This window comes from Oncorhynchus mykiss, chromosome 6 (genome assembly GCF_057628025.1).
Source record: "Oncorhynchus mykiss isolate SJ-2025 chromosome 6, ASM5762802v1, whole genome shotgun sequence".
NCBI lineage: Eukaryota > Metazoa > Chordata > Actinopteri > Salmoniformes > Salmonidae > Oncorhynchus > Oncorhynchus mykiss.
The window spans coordinates 64,756,367-64,769,883 of NC_143027.1; the positions used below are offsets into that span (position 1 = coordinate 64,756,367).

The 13,517-nt window shown below is 56.0% G+C and overlaps 1 protein-coding gene across 6 annotated transcripts in view; it reads left to right on the top strand.

The window, feature by feature from the left end:
- LOC110526349 (neuroplastin) overlaps positions 1–13,517 on the top strand; it is a 64,418-nt gene that overhangs the window by 18,332 nt on the left and 32,569 nt on the right. The window lies entirely within an intron of this gene.

The window sequence follows — 13,517 nt, forward strand, 5'->3', positions numbered from 1 at the left end:
CTCCCCACTAGGCAGCTAGTAACCTCTCCCCACTAGGCAGCTAGTAACCTCCCCCCACTAGGCAGCTGGTAACCTCCCCCACTAGGCAGCTAGTAACCTCCCCCCACTAGGCAGCTAGTAACCTCTCCCCACTAGGCAGCTAGTAACATCCCCCACTAGGCAGCTAGTAACCTCGCCCACTAGGCAGCTAGTAACCTCCCCCCACTAGGCAGCTAGTAACCTCCCCCCACTAGGCAGCTAGTAATCTCCCCCCACTAGTAACCTCCCCCCACTAGGCAGCTAGTGACCTCCCCCACTAGGCAGCTAGTGACCTCCCCCACTAGGCAGCTAGTAACCTGCCCCCACTAGATAGCTAGTAACCTCCCCCCACTAGTAACCTCTCCCACTAGGCAGCTAGTAACCTCTCCCACTAGGCAGATAGTTACCTCCCTCCACTAGGCAGCTAGTAACCTCCCCCACTAGGCAGCTAGTAACCTCCCCCCGCTAGGCAGCTAGTAACCTCCCCCCACTAGGCAGCTAGTAACCTCTCCCCACTAGGCAGCTGGTAACCTCTCCCCACTAGGCAGCTGGTAACCTCCCCCACTAGGCAGCTAGTAACCTCCCCCCACTAGTAACCTCCCCCACTAGGCAGCTAGTAACTTCCCCCACGTAGGCAGCTAGTAAACTCCCCCCGCTAGGCAGCAAGTAACTCCCCCACTAGGCAGCTAGTAACCTCCCCCCCTAGGCAGCTAGTAACCTCCCCCACTAGGCAGCTAGTAATCTCCCCCACTAGGCAGCTAGTAATCTCCCCCCACTAGTAACCTCCCCCCACTAGGCAGCTAGTAACCTCCCCCACTAGGCAGCTAGTGACCTCCCCCCACTAGGCAGCTAATAACCTCCCCCACTAGGCAGCTAGTGATCTCCCCCACTAGGCAGCTAGTAACCTCCCCCTACTAGTAACCTCCCCCACTAGTAACCTCCCCCTACTAGGCAGCTAGTAACCTCCCCTACTAAGCAGCTAGTAAACTCCCCCCACCAGGCAGCTAGTAACCTCTCCCCACTAGGTAGCTGGTAATCTCCCCCACTAGGCAGCTAGTAACCTCCCCCACTAGGCAGCTAGTAACCTCCCCCCACTAGGCAGCTAGTAACCTCTCCCCACTAAGCAGCTAGTAACCTCCCCCCACTAGTAACTTCCCCCCACTAGGCAGCTAGTAACCTCCCCCACTACGCAGCTAGTGACCTCCCCCACTAGGCAGCTAGTAACCTCCCACTACTAGTAACCTCCCCCACTAGTAACCTCCCCCTACTAGGCAGCTAGTAACCTCCCCCCACTAGGCAGCTAGTAACCTCTCCCACTAGGCAGATAGTAACCTCCCTCCACTAGGCAGCTAGTAATCTCCCCCACTAGGCAGCTAGTAACCTCTCCCCACTAGTAACCTCCCCCACTAGGCAGCTAGTAACCTCCCCCCACTAGATAGCTAGTAACCTCCCCCCACTAGTAACCTCTCCCACTAGGCAGCTAGTAACCTCTCCCACTAGGCAGATAGTAACCTCCCCCCACTAGGAAGCTAGTAACCTCCCCCACTAGGCAGCTAGTAACCTCCCCCCACTAGGCAGGTAGTAACCTCTCCCCACTAGGCAGCTAGTAATCTCCCCCCACTAGTAACCTCCCCCTACTAGGCAGCTAGTAACCTCCCCCACTAGGCAGCTAGTAACCTCCCCCCACTAGGCAGCTAGTAACCTCCCTCCACTAGGCAGCTAGTAACCTCCCCCCCTAGGCAGCTAGTAACCTCCCCCACTAGGCAGCTAGTAATCTCCCCCACTAGGCAGCTAGTAATCTCCCCCCACTAGTAACCTCCCCCCACTAGGCAGCTAGTAACCTCCCCCACTAGGCAGCTAGTGACCTCCCCCCACTAGGCAGCTAATAACCTCCCCCACTAGGCAGCTAGTGACCTCCCCCACTAGGCAGCTAGTAACCTCCCCCTACTAGTAACCTCCCCCACTAGTAACCTCCCCCTACTAGGCAGCTAGTAACCTCCCCTACTAAGCAGCTAGTAAACTCCCCCCACCAGGCAGCTAGTAACCTCTCCCCACTAGGTAGCTGGTAATCTCCCCCACTAGGCAGCTAGTAACCTCCCCCACTAGGCAGCTAGTAACCTCCCCCCACTAGGCAGCTAGTAACCTCTCCCCACTAAGCAGCTAGTAACCTCCCCCCACTAGTAACCTCCCCCCACTAGGCAGCTAGTAACCTCCCCCACTAGGCAGCTAGTAACCTCTCCCACTAGGCAGATAGTAACCTCCCTCCACTAGGCAGCTAGTAATCTCCCCCACTAGGCAGCTAGTAACCTCTCCCCACTAGTAACCCCCCCCTACTAGGCAGCTAGTAACCTCTCCCCACTAGGCAGCTAGTAACCTCTCCCCACTAGGCAGCTAGTAACCTCTCCACAATAGGCAGCTAGTAACCTCTCCCCACTAGGCAGCTAGTAGCCTCTCCCCACTAGGCAGCTAGTAACCTCTCCACAATAGGCAGCTAGTAACCTCTCCCCATTAGGCAACTAGTAACCTCTCCCCACTAGGCAGCTAGTAACTTCTCCCCACTAGGCAGCTAGTAACCTCTCCCCACTAGGCAGCTAGTAACCTCTCCCCACTAGGCAGCTAGTAACCTCCCCCCACTAGGCAGCTGGTAACCTCCCCACTAGGCAGCTAGTAACCTCCCCCCACTAGGCAGCTAGTAACCTCTCCCCACTAGGCAGCTAGTAACCTCCCCCACTAGGCAGCTAGTAACCTCGCCCACTAGGCAGCTAGTAACCTCCCCCCACTAGGCAGCTAGTAACCTCCCCCCACTAGGCAGCTAGTAATCTCCCCCCACTAGTAACCTCCCCCCACTAGACAGCTATTGACCTCCCCCACTAGGCAGCTAGTAACCTCCCCCACTAGGCAGCTAGTGACCTCCCCCACTAGGCAGCTAGTAACCTGCCCCCACTAGATAGCTAGTAACCTCCCCCCACTAGTAACCTCTCCCACTAGGCAGCTAGTAACCTCTCCCACTAGGCAGATAGTAACCTCCCTCCACTAGGCAGCTAGTAACCTCCCCCACTAGGCAGCTAGTAACCTCCCCCCGCTAGGCAGCTAGTAACCTCCCCCCACTAGGCAGCTAGTAACCTCTCCCCACTAGGCAGCTGGTAACCTCTCCCCACTAGGCAGCTGGTAACCTCCCCCACTAGGCAGCTAGTAACCTCCCCCCACTAGTAACCTCCCCCACTAGGCAGCTAGTAACTTCCCCCACGTGGGCAGCTAGTAAACTCCCCCCGCTAGGCAGCAAGTAACTCCCCCACTAGGCAGCTAGTAACCTCCCCCCCTAGGCAGCTAGTAACCTCCCCCACTAGGCAGCTAGTAATCTCCCCCACTAGGCAGCTAGTAATCTCCCCCCACTAGTAACCTCCCCCCACTAGGCAGCTAGTAACCTCCCCCACTAGGCAGCTAGTGACCTCCCCCCACTAGGCAGCTAATAACCTCCCCCACTAGGCAGCTAGTGATCTCCCCCACTAGGCAGCTAGTAACCTCCCCCTACTAGTAACCTCCCCCACTAGTAACCTCCCCCTACTAGGCAGCTAGTAACCTCCCCTACTAAGCAGCTAGTAAACTCCCCCCACCAGGCAGCTAGTAACCTCTCCCCACTAGGTAGCTGGTAATCTCCCCCACTAGGCAGCTAGTAACCTCCCCCACTAGGCAGCTAGTAACCTCCCCCCACTAGGCAGCTAGTAACCTCTCCCCACTAAGCAGCTAGTAACCTCCCCCACTAGGCAGCTAGTAACCTCCCACTACTAGTAACCTCCCCGCACTAGGCAGCTAGTAACCTCTCCCCACTAGGCAGCTAGTAACCTCTCCCCACTAGGCAGCTAGTAACCTCTCCACAATAGGCAGCTAGTAACCTCTCCCCATTAGGCAACTAGTAACCTCTCCCCACTAGGCAGCTAGTAACTTATCCCCACTAGGCAGCTAGTAACCTCTCCCCACTAGGCAGCTAGTAACCTCTCCCCACTAGGCAGCTAGTAACCTCCCCCCACTAGGCAGCTGGTAACCTCCCCCACTAGGCAGCTAGTAACCTCCCCCCACTAGGCAGCTAGTAACCTCTCCCCACTAGGCAGCTAGTAACATCCCCCACTAGGCAGCTAGTAACCTCGCCCACTAGGCAGCTAGTAACCTCCCCCCACTAGGCAGCTAGTAACCTCCCCCCACTAGGCAGCTAGTAATCTCCCCCCACTAGTAACCTCCCCCCACTAGGCAGCTAGTGACCTCCCCCACTAGGCAGCTAGTGACCTCCCCCACTAGGCAGCTAGTAACCTGCCCCCACTAGATAGCTAGTAACCTCCCCCCACTAGTAACCTCTCCCACTAGGCAGCTAGTAACCTCTCCCACTAGGCAGATAGTTACCTCCCTCCACTAGGCAGCTAGTAACCTCCCCCACTAGGCAGCTAGTAACCTCCCCCCGCTAGGCAGCTAGTAACCTCCCCCCACTAGGCAGCTAGTAACCTCTCCCCACTAGGCAGCTGGTAACCTCTCCCCACTAGGCAGCTGGTAACCTCCCCCACTAGGCAGCTAGTAACCTCCCCCCACTAGTAACCTCCCCCACTAGGCAGCTAGTAACTTCCCCCACGTAGGCAGCTAGTAAACTCCCCCCGCTAGGCAGCAAGTAACTCCCCCACTAGGCAGCTAGTAACCTCCCCCCCTAGGCAGCTAGTAACCTCCCCCACTAGGCAGCTAGTAATCTCCCCCACTAGGCAGCTAGTAATCTCCCCCCACTAGTAACCTCCCCCCACTAGGCAGCTAGTAACCTCCCCCACTAGGCAGCTAGTGACCTCCCCCCACTAGGCAGCTAATAACCTCCCCCACTAGGCAGCTAGTGATCTCCCCCACTAGGCAGCTAGTAACCTCCCCCTACTAGTAACCTCCCCCACTAGTAACCTCCCCCTACTAGGCAGCTAGTAACCTCCCCTACTAAGCAGCTAGTAAACTCCCCCCACCAGGCAGCTAGTAACCTCTCCCCACTAGGTAGCTGGTAATCTCCCCCACTAGGCAGCTAGTAACCTCCCCCACTAGGCAGCTAGTAACCTCCCCCCACTAGGCAGCTAGTAACCTCTCCCCACTAAGCAGCTAGTAACCTCCCCCCACTAGTAACTTCCCCCCACTAGGCAGCTAGTAACCTCCCCCACTACGCAGCTAGTGACCTCCCCCACTAGGCAGCTAGTAACCTCCCACTACTAGTAACCTCCCCCACTAGTAACCTCCCCCTACTAGGCAGCTAGTAACCTCCCCCCACTAGGCAGCTAGTAACCTCTCCCACTAGGCAGATAGTAACCTCCCTCCACTAGGCAGCTAGTAATCTCCCCCACTAGGCAGCTAGTAACCTCTCCCCACTAGTAACCTCCCCCACTAGGCAGCTAGTAACCTCCCCCCACTAGATAGCTAGTAACCTCCCCCCACTAGTAACCTCTCCCACTAGGCAGCTAGTAACCTCTCCCACTAGGCAGATAGTAACCTCCCCCCACTAGGAAGCTAGTAACCTCCCCCACTAGGCAGCTAGTAACCTCCCCCCACTAGGCAGGTAGTAACCTCTCCCCACTAGGCAGCTAGTAATCTCCCCCCACTAGTAACCTCCCCCTACTAGGCAGCTAGTAACCTCCCCCACTAGGCAGCTAGTAACCTCCCCCCACTAGGCAGCTAGTAACCTCCCTCCACTAGGCAGCTAGTAACCTCCCCCCCTAGGCAGCTAGTAACCTCCCCCACTAGGCAGCTAGTAATCTCCCCCACTAGGCAGCTAGTAATCTCCCCCCACTAGTAACCTCCCCCCACTAGGCAGCTAGTAACCTCCCCCACTAGGCAGCTAGTGACCTCCCCCCACTAGGCAGCTAATAACCTCCCCCACTAGTAATCTCCCCCACTAGGCAGCTAGTAACCTCCCCCCACTAGGCAGCTAGTAACCTCTCCCCACTAGGCAGCTGGTAACCTCCCCCACTAGGCAGCTAGTAACCTCCCCCCGCTAGGCAGCTAGTAACCTCCCCCACTAGGCAGCTAGTGACCTCCCCCACTAGGCAGCTAGTAACCTGCCCCCACTAGATAGCTAGTAATCTCCCCCCACTAGTAACCTCTCCCACTAGGCAGCTAGTAACCTCTCCCACTAGGCAGATAGTAACCTCCCTCCACTAGGCAGCTAGTAACCTCCCCCACTAGGCAGCTAGTAACCTCCCCCCGCTAGGCAGCTAGTAACCTCCCCCCACTAGGCAGCTAGTAACCTCTCCCCACTAGGCAGCTGGTAACCTCTCCCCACTAGGCAGCTGGTAACCTCCCCCACTAGGCAGCTAGTAACCTCCCCCCGCTAGGCAGCTAGTAGCCTCCCCCCGTTAGGCAGCTAGTAACCTCCCCCCACTAGGCAGCTAGTAACCTCTCCCCACTAGGCAGCTAGTAACCTCTCCCCACTAGGCAGCTAGTAACCTCTCCCCACTAGGAAGCTAGTAACCTCTCCCCACTAGGCAGCTAGTAATCTCCCCCCACTAGTAACCTCCCCCCACTAGGCAGCTAGTAACCTCCCCCACTAGGCAGCTAGTAACCTCCCCCCACTAGGCAGCTAGTAACCTCCCCCTACTAGTAACCTCCCCCACTACTAACCTCCCCCTACTAGGCAGCTAGTAACCTCCCCTGCTAGGCAGCTAGTAACCTCCCCCCACTAGGCAGCTAGTAACCTCTCCCCACTAGGCAGCTGGTTATCTCTCCCACTAGGCAGCTAGTAACCTCCCCAACTAGGCAGCTAGTAACCTCCCCCCACTAGGCAGCTAGTAACCTCTCCCCACTAGGCAGCTAGTAACCTCCCCCCACTAGGCAGCTAGTAACCTCCCCCCACTAGTAATCTCCCCCACTAGGCAGCTAGTAACCTCCCCCCACTAGGCAGCTAGTAACCTCTCCCCACTAGGCAGCTGGTAACCTCCCCCACTAGGCAGCTAGTAACCTCCCCCCGCTAGGCAGCTAGTAACCTCCCCCCGTTAGGCAGCTAGTAACCTCCCCCCACTAGGCAGCTAGTAACCTCTCCCCACTAGGCAGCTGGTAACCTCTCCCCACTAGGCAGCTGGTAACCTCCCCCACTAGGCAGCTAGTAACCTCCCCCCACTAGGCAGCTAGTAACCTCCCCCCGCTAGGCAGCAAGTAACTCCCCCACTAGGCAGCTAGTAACCTCCCCTCACTAGGCAGCTAGTTATCTCCCCCACTAGGCAGCTAGTAATCTCCCCCACTAGGCAGCTAGTAACCTCCCCCCACTAGGCAGCTAGTAACCTCCCCCCACTAGGCAGCTAGTAATCTCCCCCCACTAGTAACCTCCCCCCACTAGGCAGCTAGTAACCTCCCCCCCTAGGCAGCTAGTAACCTCCCCCACTAGGCAGCTAGTAATCTCCCCCACTAGGCAGCTAGTAACCTCTCCCCACTAGGCAGCTAGTAACCTCCCCCACTAGGCAGCTAGTAACCTCCCCCCACTAGGCAGCTAGTAATCTCCCCCCACTAGTAACCTCCCCCCACTAGGCAGCTAGTGACCTCCCCCACTAGGCAGCTAGTGACCTCCCCCACTAGGCAGCTAGTAACCTGCCCCCACTAGATAGCTAGTAACCTCCCCCCACTAGTAACCTCTCCCACTAGGCAGTTAGTAACCTCCCCCACGTAGGCAGCTAGTAAACTCCCCCCGCTAGGCAGCAAGTAACTCCCCCACTAGGCAGCTAGTAACCTCCCCCCCTAGGCAGCTAGTAACCTCCCCCACTAGGCAGCTAGTAATCTCCCCCACTAGGCAGCTAGTAATCTCCACCCACTAGTAACCTCCCCCACTAGTAACCTCCCCCTACTAGGCAGCTAGTAACCTCCCCCCACTAGGCAGCTAATAACCTCCCCCACTAGGCAGCTAGTGACCTCCCCCACTAGGCAGCTAGTAACCTCCCCCTACTAGTAACCTCCCCCACTAGTAACCTCCCCCTACTAGGCAGCTAGTAACCTCCCCTACTAAGCAGCTAGTAAACTCCCCCCACTAGGCAGCTAGTAATCTCCCCCCACTAGTAACCTCCCCCCACTAGGCAGCTAGTAACCTCCCCCACTAGGCAGCTAGTGACCTCCCCCACTAGGCAGCTAGTAACCTCCCCCTACTAGTAACCTCCCCCACTACTAACCTCCCCCTACTAGACAGCTAGTAACCTCCCCTACTAGGCAGCTAGTACCTCCCCCCACTAGGCAGCTAGTAACCTCTCCCCACTAGGCAGCTGGTAATCTCTCCCACTAGGCAGCTAGTAACCTCCCCAACTAGGCAGCTAGTAACCTCCCCGCACTAGGCAGCTAGTAACCTCTCCCCACTAGGCAGCTAGTAACCTCTCCCCACTAGGCAGCTAGTAACCTCTCCACAATAGGCAGCTAGTAACCTCTCCCCATTAGGCAACTAGTAACCTCTCCCCACTAGGCAGCTAGTAACTTATCCCCACTAGGCAGCTAGTAACCTCTCCCCACTAGGCAGCTAGTAACCTCTCCCCACTAGGCAGCTAGTAACCTCCCCCCACTAGGCAGCTGGTAACCTCCCCCACTAGGCAGCTAGTAACCTCCCCCCACTAGGCAGCTAGTAACCTCTCCCCACTAGGCAGCTAGTAACATCCCCCACTAGGCAGCTAGTAACCTCGCCCACTAGGCAGCTAGTAACCTCCCCCCACTAGGCAGCTAGTAACCTCCCCCCACTAGGCAGCTAGTAATCTCCCCCCACTAGTAACCTCCCCCCACTAGGCAGCTAGTGACCTCCCCCACTAGGCAGCTAGTGACCTCCCCCACTAGGCAGCTAGTAACCTGCCCCCACTAGATAGCTAGTAACCTCCCCCCACTAGTAACCTCTCCCACTAGGCAGCTAGTAACCTCTCCCACTAGGCAGATAGTTACCTCCCTCCACTAGGCAGCTAGTAACCTCCCCCACTAGGCAGCTAGTAACCTCCCCCCGCTAGGCAGCTAGTAACCTCCCCCCACTAGGCAGCTAGTAACCTCTCCCCACTAGGCAGCTGGTAACCTCTCCCCACTAGGCAGCTGGTAACCTCCCCCACTAGGCAGCTAGTAACCTCCCCCCACTAGTAACCTCCCCCACTAGGCAGCTAGTAACTTCCCCCACGTAGGCAGCTAGTAAACTCCCCCCGCTAGGCAGCAAGTAACTCCCCCACTAGGCAGCTAGTAACCTCCCCCCCTAGGCAGCTAGTAACCTCCCCCACTAGGCAGCTAGTAATCTCCCCCACTAGGCAGCTAGTAATCTCCCCCCACTAGTAACCTCCCCCCACTAGGCAGCTAGTAACCTCCCCCACTAGGCAGCTAGTGACCTCCCCCCACTAGGCAGCTAATAACCTCCCCCACTAGGCAGCTAGTGATCTCCCCCACTAGGCAGCTAGTAACCTCCCCCTACTAGTAACCTCCCCCACTAGTAACCTCCCCCTACTAGGCAGCTAGTAACCTCCCCTACTAAGCAGCTAGTAAACTCCCCCCACCAGGCAGCTAGTAACCTCTCCCCACTAGGTAGCTGGTAATCTCCCCCACTAGGCAGCTAGTAACCTCCCCCACTAGGCAGCTAGTAACCTCCCCCCACTAGGCAGCTAGTAACCTCTCCCCACTAAGCAGCTAGTAACCTCCCCCCACTAGTAACTTCCCCCCACTAGGCAGCTAGTAACCTCCCCCACTACGCAGCTAGTGACCTCCCCCACTAGGCAGCTAGTAACCTCCCACTACTAGTAACCTCCCCCACTAGTAACCTCCCCCTACTAGGCAGCTAGTAACCTCCCCCCACTAGGCAGCTAGTAACCTCTCCCACTAGGCAGATAGTAACCTCCCTCCACTAGGCAGCTAGTAATCTCCCCCACTGGGCAGCTAGTAACCTCTCCCCACTAGTAACCTCCCCCACTAGGCAGCTAGTAACCTCCCCCCACTAGATAGCTAGTAACCTCCCCCCACTAGTAACCTCTCCCACTAGGCAGCTAGTAACCTCTCCCACTAGGCAGATAGTAACCTCCCCCCACTAGGCAGCTAGTAACCTCCCCCACTAGGCAGCTAGTAACCTCCCCCCACTAGGCAGGTAGTAACCTCTCCCCACTAGGCAGCTAGTAATCTCCCCCCACTAGTAACCTCCCCCTACTAGGCAGCTAGTAACCTCCCCCACTAGGCAGCTAGTAACCTCCCCCCACTAGGCAGCTAGTAACCTCTCCCCACTAGGCAGCTAGTAATCTCCCCCCACTAGTAACCTCCCCCTACTAGGCAGCTAGTAACCTCCCCCACTAGGCAGCTAGTAACCTCCCCCCACTAGGCAGCTAGTAACCTCCCCCCACTAGTAACCTCCCCCTACTAGGCAGCTAGTAACCTCCCCCACTAGGCAGCTAGTAATCTCCCCCCACTAGTAACCTCCCCCTACTAGGCAGCTAGTAACCTCCCCCACTAGGAAGCTAGTAACCTCTCCCCACTAGGCAGCTAGTAACCTCCCCCCACTAGTAACCTCCCCCCACTAGGCAGCTAGTACCCCCCCCCCCCCCCCCCCCCCGCTAGGCAGCTAGTAACCTCCCCACGCTAGGCAGCTAGTAACCTCTCCCCACTAGGCAGCTGGTAACCTCCCCCACTAGGCAGCTAGTAACCTCCCCCCGCTAGGCAGCTAGTACCCTCCTCCCACTAGGCAGCTAGTAACCTCTCCCCACTAGGCAGCTGGTATCCTCCCCCACTAGGCAGCTGGTAACCTCCCCCACTAGGCAGCTAGTAACCTCCCCCCACTAGGCAGCTAGTAACCTCTCCCCACTAGGCAGCTAGTAATCTCCCCCACTAGGCAGCTAGTAACCTCCCCCACTAGGCAGCTAGTAACCTCCCCCCACTAGGCAGCTAGTAACCTCCCCCCACTAGGCAGCTAGTAATCTCCCCCCACTAGTAACCTCCCCCCACTAGGCAGCTAGTAACCTCCCCCACTAGGCAGCTAGTAACCTCCCCCCACTAGATAGCTAGTAACCTCCCCCCACTAGTAACCTCTCCCACTAGGCAGCTTGTAACCTCTCCCACTAGGCAGATAGTAACCTCTCCCACTAGGCAGATAGTAACCTCCCTCCACTAGGCAGCTAGTAACCTCCCCCACTAGGCAGCTAGTAACCTCCCCCCACTAGGCAGCTAGTAACCTCTCCCCACTAGGCAGCTAGTAATCTCCCCCCACTAGTAACCTCCCCCTACTAGGCAGCTAGGAACCTCCCCCACTAGGCAGCTAGTAATCTCCCCCCACTAGGCAGCTAGTAATCTCCCCCCACTAGTAACCTCCCCCACTAGGCAGCTAGTAACCTCCCCCCACTAGGCAGCTAGTAAACTCCCCCCACTAGTAACCTCCCCCCACTAGGCAGCTAGTACCCCCACCCCCCCCGCTAGGCAGCTAGTAACCTCCCCCCGATAGGCAGCTAGTAACCTCTCCCCACTAGGCAGCTGGTAACCTCCCCCACTAGGCAGCTAGTAACCTCCCCTCGCTAGGCAGCTAGTAACCTCTCCCCACTAGGCAGCTAGTAACCTCTCCCCACTAGGCAGCTAGTAACCCTCCCCACTAGGCAGCTAGTAATCTCTCCCCACTAGGCAGCTAGTAACCTCTCCCCACTAGGCAGCTAGTAACCTCTCCCCACTAGGCAGCTAGTAACCTCCCCCCACTAGGCAGCTAGTAACCTCCCCCCACTAGGCAGCTAGTAACCCCCCCCCCCCCCCCCCCAGGCAGCTAGTAACCTCCCCCCACTAGGCAGCTAGTAATCTCCCCCCACTAGTAACCTCCCCCCACTAGGCAGCTAGTAACCTCCCCAACTAGGCCGCTAGTAATCTCCCCCACTAGGCAGCTAGTGACCTCCCCCACTAGGCAGCTAGTAACCTCCCCCCACTAGATAGCTAGTAACCTCCCCCCACTAGTAACCTCCCCCCACTAGTAACCTCTCCCACTAGGCAGCTAGTAACCTCTCCCACTAGGCAGATAGTAACCTCCCTCCACTAGGCAGCTAGTAATCTCCCCCACTAGGCAGCTAGTAACCTCCCCCCACTAGGCAGCTAGTAACCTCCCCCACTAGGCAGCTAGTAACCTCCCCCCACTAGTAACCTCCCCCCACTAGTAACCTCTCCCACTAGGCAGCTAGTAACCTCTCCCACTAGGCAGATAGTAACCTCTCCCCACTAGGCAGCTTATCTGCTCATGTGTTGATTATACAGTACATTACTGTTGAGCAGGTTGGGCTGTTCTGTGAGGACCTGTAATCTGTTGTAGTAAGACACACGACTATAGCGCCACAGAGAGACTGCCTGCTCTGCTATCTCTTCCTGTCTCTCTTGTCTTCAGCATAGTCAGAGTTAGGGTTAGGGTGTGGCGGCCTTTTCTGTGATTCATCCGTGGACACGACGAGGACATGGCGTAGAACAGGCAGTCAACGGAGGCCTTGCAACAGGAACCCTAAGTCACTGCCCAGGTGAATTTGCTTCAGATTTATGAGTGCATTAGGTCTGTGCTAGAATGGCCTTGCAACAGGACCCCTAAGTCACAGCCCAGGTGATGAGTGCATTAGGTCTGTGCTAGAATGGCCTTGCAACAGGAACCCTAAGTCACAGCCCAGGTGATGAGTGCATTGGGTCTGTGCTAGAATGGCCTTGCAACAGGAGCCCTAAGTCACAGCCCAGGTGATGAGTGCATTAGGTCTGTGCTAGAATGCTGGCATATGGTTGTAGGGGCTGACCTCTGCTGTGAAGCGGTAGTATGATTCATGTAATGAGAATGGCGTGCACAGACACACACACACACACACACACACACACACACACACACACACACACACACACACACAGTGATGATGATTCTGTGACATTTAAGTTCAGCTGATAGGGAATCACAGGATGGATGACCTCATTTCTAAAGTTGCCAACGCCATCATCTACGCACAGACAATCAGATTGAAAACAAACAGAATGTATGTCTTGCTGTAGAAAAATAAATTACTACAGTACTAGTCATCAAAGCACATGCAATGTCTGCTGTTTCAGCTTCAATGCATTTCTACACCTTTTTGATTCCTGACTGGGTCAGTTATGTTCCAAACCAGATTGGCTGTTAGAGCAGTTTCCTATTTCAGTTCTCATTTGACCAGAATAAAGAAAGGCCTGTACATAAGGTCCTCATCATGGTTCATAGGGCTTGATGGAAATTATACTCAGCCAGTGTTACAAGTAGTCACATGACTTTCCATCGGCTTTGCCCTTTGACATAAATGTCACATCACACAACATGAGTTTCCTTAATGTGGCAAATGAACGAAACACTTCTGTAAACAGAGAGCTTTATAGTCAGTTGTCATTTCAATCTAACATCAAAGAGATACAAGAAAGCAAAGGCTTCCTTTTATGCAATATCTGTTCAGAAACTCACAGGGGTATTTCTGTGTGTTTCAGTGACTGTCAGATATAACATTGAATCTATTTATGTGGTTTTATGGGGCAGGAATGTAATCTCTGCA